This window comes from Olea europaea, chromosome 17 (genome assembly GCF_002742605.1).
Source record: "Olea europaea var. sylvestris chromosome 17, O_europaea_v1, whole genome shotgun sequence".
Lineage (NCBI taxonomy): Eukaryota > Viridiplantae > Streptophyta > Magnoliopsida > Lamiales > Oleaceae > Olea > Olea europaea.
The window spans coordinates 12,889,648-12,897,864 of NC_036253.1; positions in this window are offsets into that span (position 1 = coordinate 12,889,648).

Here is an 8,217-nt window from a genome sequence, read left to right on the forward strand (position 1 = left end):
GCCTTAAAATCCATCAAAGAGGATGAATCGTCTGATACTGAGTCTCTTAGAGATGATGAAATTGCATACTTTGTTAAGAAATTGCAAAAAGTTCTCAAGAATAGGAGAAAGCCTTAGGATAGAAAAAGTGAAGTCCCTAGAAGATTCTCAAAAGAAAAAACTTTAAGGTTTAATAATAAAGGGTCGAGTGATAAACCACATTTGGTTAGGTGCCATGAGTGTCAAGGTATAGGTCACTATAGGAATGAGTGTCCTAGTTATAAGAAGAATCAAAGAAGAGGGAAAGGTAAGGCTTTAGTTGTTTCACTTACAGATAACGAATCTGAGACCAGTGATAGACAGGAATCATCTAGTAGTGAAGATGAAGGGAACTATATGGCATTTGTATCGGCTGTTAAGAGTGAATCTGATAAGGAGAGTGACAAGGTTGAGGAAGAACTTTACAATGATAATTCTAGTAATGAGGATGAGGATGACATAGACATACAAGAGACCTATCAACTTTTGTTTAAGGAGAGTCTTAAGATTAAAAAGGTCAATAAAGCCCTACTCAAAAAAGTTGATGAACTGGAAAGAGAAAAAGAGAGATTTGCTAGTAATCTTCAGGATTCACTTAAGAGTGGTAGTGAGTTAAAATGTGTCAACGAAAAGTTAGAGGACAAGGTTAAGACATTGGCTAGTGAATTGGAAAAATCTAATGCTCATCTACAGACTTTCATAAGTGGGACTAAGAAATTGGATAATCTTTTAGGAATGAATAAACCAGTGGGAGATAGTAGAGGTCTAGGATATGTTGAGGGTAATACACATGTTGCTAGACCATCTAAGACTATTTTTGTATCTGCCTCTAAGAAGTCTAATGTTGTCAATAGTTCAAATAAGGATAAGAATGTTCCGAGGGAACAGAGTCATCAATCACGTAGGAACATCATGCCCAGATACCCACAGACACGTACCTTTGAGAGTAGGTTCATTCCCACCTATCACCACTGTGGAGCTCTAGGACACACTAGGCCTAGATGTTATAAGTTAGGCAATGAGCGTAGAAATCAGAACATTCCTAGTCAGGTTAGCTTTCTATCTAATCAGGTTAGTCATTTGACTGAGATACTTACTAAGCTAACTAGGAGTACTATCGCCTAAGAAAGTTTGGGTCAAAAAGGGTGATCTAGCTAGACATTCAAGTCAAGAACATTGTTATGTTGCTCATGTTGCATTAAAAGCCCAAAATTACAATATGTGGTAGCTAGACAGTGCATGTTCTAGGCATATGTGTGGTAACAAGATTTTATTCACTACTCTTGATGAATGTAATGGGGGTATGGTTACCTTTGAAAATTGGGGTTCTGCACCTATTCTTGGCAAAGGTACTGTACAAATGCATGGATTACCTGTGATTTCTAATGTGCTTTATGTAGAAGGTCTAAAGTCTAACTTGTTAAGTATTAGTCAAATTTGTGATGTTGATTTTGAGGTTAACTTTGTGCAAAAGAGATGTACTGTGTATGATTCATCCGGTGGGGTGGTTCTTGAAGGGGTTAGAACATCTGATAATTGTTATGGAGTTCTACCTAATTCTAATTATGTGTCTAGGAGTGCAAAAATTGATGTGAGTAAACTTTGGCACAAAAGATTGGGTCATTTAAACTATAAGAGTCTAGTACAGCTGGCTAAGAAAGAGTTGGTAGATGGTTTGCCTAAGATAGGTCCTAGTGAAAATGTTGTGTGTGGACCATGTCAACTAGGTAAACAACTTAAGGGAAGCCATAAAAAGACTTCTAAAATTCTGACCAAAAGACCATTGGAATTGATACACATGGATTTAATGGGACCATCTAGGACTGAGAGTTTAGGAGGTAAGCGGTACATTCTTGTTGTGGTAGATGACTTCTCGAGGTTCACATGGATAGAATTGCTTAGGGAAAAATCTGATGCTTGTGATTTTATAAAATCATTGTGTAAACAGCTTGGTAATGAACTCAATATCAAAGTGTCTAGAATGCGTAGTGATCATGGAAAAGAGTTTGAAAATTTCAATCTTGAGAGTTTTTGCATGGACGAAGGGATACTGCATTAGTTCTCTTCCCCTATCACTCCTCAGCAAAATGGGGTGGTTGAAAGAAAGAATCAGGTTCTTCAGGACATGGCTAGAGCCATGCTTCATGGCAAGGGACTAGCCCTACATTTTTTGGGAGAAGCTGTTAATACTGCATGCCACATAATCAATAGAGTTTACCTTAGGCCCAAGACCGATCAGACTCCATATGAGATACTTAAGGGTAAAAAGCCTGCGGTTAAGTACTTTCGTGTGTTTGAGAGTAAGTGCTACATTTTGCGTGATAGAGAGAACTTGAGTAAGTTTGAATCGAAGAGTGATGAAGGAATCTTCTTAGGGTACTCTAGAAATAGATAACTCACGTACTCGTGTGGTGATGGAGTCAATCAATGTTGTGATAGATGATGCTATAAGTGAGAGGAAGAATGTTGAAAATTGTGATAGGATGGACGATAGAAATGGTGATCTTATAAGGTCTAGTGATCCTACTGAGCCACCTGTGTCTGAGTCATCTCTTAAGAAACCTGAAACACCTGAAAAGGAAATACATCCACAAGATCGAGATAAAAATCCTAAGGAACCATCGACTAGGATCAAATCTAATCATCCTAAGGACATATCATTGGGGACCTAGATGAAGGTATGAGGCTTTGTAGGAGGGTACTGAACAATCTAGCTTACACTAGCTATGTTTCTGAGGTAGAGCCTAAGAAAGTTGAAGAGGCCCTTAGTGATGAGTGTTGGGTGAATGCGATGCATGAGGAACTCAATCAATTTGCTAGGAACAATGTGTGGATCTTAGTTCCCAGACCTGAGAATTGTAACGTTATTGGTACTAAGTGGATCTTTAAGAACAAGACAAATGACCAAGGTACTATAACTAGGAACAAGGCCAGATTAGTTGCTCAGGGCTATACTCAAGTTGAGGGAATTGATTTTGATGAGACTTTTGCCCCTGTTGCACGACTTGAGTCTATTCGGATTCTGCTTGCTGTTGCCTGTACCTTAGGGTTCAAGCTACATCAAATGGACGTTAAGAGTGCCTTCTTGAATGGACTTCTTCAAGAAGAAGTCTATGTGGAACAACCAAAAGGATTTGTTGATCCAAAATTTCTCCACTATGTCTACAAACTCCACAAAGCACTCTATGGTCTGAAACAAGCTCCTAGAGCTTGGTATGAGAGACTTACTTCATATATTGAGGAACATGGGTTCTCTCGAGGTGGTGCCGATAGGACCTTGTTTATTAGACATATTGAACAAACTATCACCATTCCTCAAATTTATGTCAATAACATCATTTTTGGTTCTCCTATTGAGTCTCTAGCATATGAGTTTGCCGAGTGTTTGAAGCAAGAATTTGAGATGAGTATGGTTGGTGAGTTGAGTTATTTCCTTGGACTTCAGGTAAAACAGAGTGAGGATGGCTTGTTTATTTCACAGTCTAAGTATGCAAAAGATCTAGTTAAGCGCTTTGGGTTAGATAGTAAGAAGCATATTAGTACACCTATGAGTACTAGCTTGAAGTTAGGTCGTGATCCTTCAGGTAAGAGTGTAGATCCTTCCCTATATCGAAGCATGATAGGTAGTCTTCTCTATCTCACAGCTACTAGACCTGACATTGCTTTTAGTGTTGGAGTGTGTGCTCGATTTTAGGCGGATCCCAAAGAATCACACTTAAACTCTGTTAGACGTATCATTAGATATGTGAGTGGTACTGTTGATCTAGGGATTTTCTATTCTAGAAATTCTAATCTTGATTTGGCTGGCTACTCCGACGCCGATTGGGCCGGGAACGCAGATGATAGGAAAAGTATGACAGGGGTTTGTTTCTACATGGGTAGCAATTTCGTAGCCTGGTTAAGTAAGAAACAAAATTCCATATCTCTTTCCACGGCAGAGGCCGAATACATAGCAGCGGGGAGTTGCTGCACAAAGCTTTTCTGGATGAAGCAGATGCTGAGTGATTATGGGATTAGTAAAGGGACCATGACTATTTTCTGTGACAATACTAGTGCTATAAATATTTCTAAGAATCCTATTCAGCACTCGCAAACAAAACATATTGACATACGACATCATTTTACTCGTGAACTTGTTGAAACACACGTTGTCTCCCTAGATCATGTCTCTACTGATAACCAATTGGCCGATCTACTGACGAAACCACTAGATGGGTTGAGGTTTGAATCGCTTCGGACGACTATTGGTGTTTGTTTGCCTATCTAATCGTGGATTCTTGCATATTCATGCATTCATCACACCTGCACCTAGTCACTGCATATCTTGCATGTGATCTATGTGTGTGTGGTGCATTTTGTGTGTTAGTTTGTCATTTGGTTTTATTTTGTGTATTATGCTTGTGTGTTTAATAAAAAAAAAGGGATTTTTTTTTGTTGTGTGTGCCTTTTATATGACGATTATGGCATTTGCTTTTAGGATCAAACTCTATCTTTCATCATATGTACGAGTCCGAGGTTCCATCATCGTTCTCTTTGTCTATGAAGTTCTGGGTATATGGCTCATCGTTCATTTTCGCACAGCACACACTGTAGTCCTGTGAATGAGTCTTGACCGCATGGGTGAGACTTGGGATGGTGTTCTTCTGTGATTGGGGTGGTATGTCCATTTGACTTGATCTAGGACAAGTGTAACCTAATCATTATTGTCTTTCTCCACTTTTATTGCGTTATTCGTTGAACTTATGACTGTCTTCGGAGCCTATTTGACTCGAACAATTAAGCCTGAGGGGTTTCTAACCTGGTGCCCTATGGTCGTCGGGCTTGGGAGTCACCGGCCCAAAGTTCGTTACGGGGGTCATTTATGTCGCCTAATGGGGATAGCATTGCACTTAAGTTCTTATGTTATTAAAAAAAAAAAGGGAGCATACAGTTAAAGGGAGTAAAATTGTGATAATCGTACTAATTGATATAGGTCCTCGTGGAATTGGATTTGACTGTCACTTGGTAGATATACACCTTTGTCTGGTTGTTTTTACGTGTCCTTTCTCACTAATTTAAGGTTTTAAGTCTAACTTGCATGGACTACGTGGCGTTTTTCACGGTGATGTTCTGTATACACTTTACTCCACGGGATTTTGAACTATGCGTGGGTTTAAGATTTGTCTATATGCTCTGAATGTCGGGTTTGTGATTTTATGCTTATTGTTCGTATCGATTACATATTTGGTTACATACTTCATTTTTGAATTTTGGGATTATTTTCTGATGTTAAGAAATTCTCTTGATTTTGAAAATACACGGTTTAGGGCTAAATTCATTATTTTTTTGAATTTTGTGCTATTTTTCTTAAAATTCAAATTTTTGGTGCTATTTGTGACAATTCGTTTTCGATCAAGTTTCGCCTGAACTTCACTCGAACAACAAAAGCAGATTGCTTGTCGCCTGAGTTTCGCCCAGGCCTCGCTCGAGCAACAGTTCAGTTTTAAAAGCCCTGTTTTCCGTTTTTTTCGTGCAATTTCTTCATTTTATCACTCATTTGTTATTTCTTGCTTGGTTTCACTGAAATTTCTTCACATCACTCTGTTTCCTACCTACATTTGAAGCGTTTAATACGATTTTTCATCTGGATTTTGCTATTTACTCTTCAAATTTAAGGTAATTGCTCCCTACGTTTTTTTTCTTTTTCTTTTTCCTCTTGTGTTTTTTTTTTTTTTTTGCTTATTTTTTGTGTTTTACTTGATTATTCCTCAATTATTATGGTATTCTTGCATTCCTTGACTGAGTTTGTTGTTCTTTCACGCATTTTGCGTCTCTATTTGCTTTGAATTGTTCCTTCTTTCATATTTTTGTTTATGTGTTTTTCGTGTTTTTCGTCCGTTTTCATTGAGGTCATTCTTGCATTATACTCAGCCGTTTGGTGTGTGGTTTGTCCCATTACGAAGTCCATGGATTTTAGTTTGTTGGAATGTGCTTGGCATTGTGATTGGGTCTCGTATGTGCTTGGAATTGTGTGCCAAAGTTGCACCCGTCACATGTTCAATGAAAGTCCTTCTTTACATTTTTTTTCATTCCTTTGTTTTCTTTGTTTTTTTTCTTTTTTTCTTTTTGTTCCTTCTTTGTTTCCTTGTTGTCACGTGCCGTGTTGGGTCCTTTTACACCTAATTTTTGGTTTAATTTTCGTCATGCTTGGTTTATTCATCGGGTCATTTACGTTTTTCGATGCATTTCTTTCGTGCCTCATCTGTGTGTGCATTGTTTCATCTCATATTGTATCGTAGTACGTGCGTTCTTCGTGTTACTTATTATTTCCATCTCCGCGTGTGCCAGATGGCCCGTAAGCGTTCTCGACCCACTGCGCAGCCTGCTAGTGGTTCGACGTCGTATAGTAGATCCAGATTTATTTCTTAGGAGGTCTTTACTTCTCAGTTCTCCTTACACCCCGTTCTCATGGAGCATGAGGTAATCTTATCTGATCTTCCTGTTGACATTGTCGCTTTTTTTGTTTCCCGAGGTTGGGAGCCTCTTCTTGTTGGCCTTTCACCTCCGCCCCCATTCCTTGTTCGGGAGTTTTATGCTAATATTCACGATGTAGACGGCTCGTCGTTTAGGGTTTTTCTTCGAGGTCATTCTTTTCGAGTTACTCCGTCAACCGTAGCTCTAGCGTTAGGTATACCTCAGATCACCCATCCGACTTTTCCTTACGTTCTACCTGCTTCTATTCCGCCCGATGCCCTTGTTCGGTCGACTCTTTTGAACACCCCATCTACTGGGGGGCCTACGGCTATGGCCACGGGTTCATTGCCCACTGATCAACAGGTTTTGTTGCGCATCGTTTGCACAAACCTGTGGCATGTTGTCCATACCTCTTCGTTACCTATGGTGAGGGCCCGTTTTCTCTATGCCCTTCTTCATGGGGACTCTATCGACCTACCTAGTTTTGTGTGCCAGCAGATTCTGGCTTCGTTTCGTACTCCTGGGGGTCGGATAGGGTTGCCTTATGCTTGTCTGATTCATAGAGTTGTTTTATCTCTGGGTGCTTCTTTTCCTGAGGGGTCTTCTACTCATATAGGTCACCCGATAGGACAACAGACCATTCACCAGAGTCGATCCCATGTCCCGTCCTCTTCTTCTTCGGCTCATGCTGAGCCCGTTGATGTTTTTTATTTTTCGAAGCCCTTTGGTCCTATTACTGATATTCTTACTGGGGGTTCCCGTTTCTTTCTTCCGCCTCGTTCGGATTTTCCTTCGGCTATTTCGCTTCGAGCTGCCTTTCCTTCGACATCTACTTCTGCTCCAGGGGTGGCTTCCTTACCTGTTGACCCCATGGTGACGCATCTGGGTCAGATGTCTACTTTAGTCGAGCAGCAGGCTCGTATAATGGCAGAGATCACGCAGTTACGTGCTACTTCGGAGCGTCAGTCAGCTGAGCTTTCTACCTTTTGGCGTGCTCTTGCCGTGTGTCAGTGTCATTTGCGTTGGATTCATGATAGCATGGAGGAGAGCACGAGTGACGAGACTAGTGATGAGTCTTCAGGTGCAAGAGGTGCTGACTCGTAGTTTGTTTGTTATTTTTGATCATTTGTCATTTGTGACAAAAAGGGGGAGTAGATATTGGATAGGATATTGGATAGATAGATATCAATTCTTTTGTTAACTGTGATATTACGATGATTTTGTATATATTTCATGACTAGATTAAGTTTTTGATATTTTGGCAATATTGATGTATGTTTTTGGTGTTTTTGACTTACATTAATATTGCTTCTTAATCTGGTTAATGACATATGCACTATACCTTGTTTTTATTTACCTTTTTCATTTCACATGCTTTTACACTTGGTATTTGAGTTTCTGTATTTCAGGAAACAGGTTCAACAAGAGATAGCTGCTTTAGTTGAAGAGATAGGTCGTTTAGAGTCACATTTACTTTTGTCCTTGACTGTCTTATTAATTTTGTCACAGAATGCCAAAGGGGGAGTTTGTTAGAAAAATGTTGTAATTGGCAATCTGTGACCAAAGGACCAATTTGTCAAGTTTGTAAAGTCAAGGACTAAATTGTAAAGGTCCAAAAAGTTCAGGGACTTGTGTTGCAATTTTTTAAGTTTATAGCATAGGTCTAGGGTAAAGTTGGATGCTTTGAAGATACAAACGGCGTGTTGATCTCGCTAGAGTTTTACCCTGACCTTGCTCGAGCCTAAA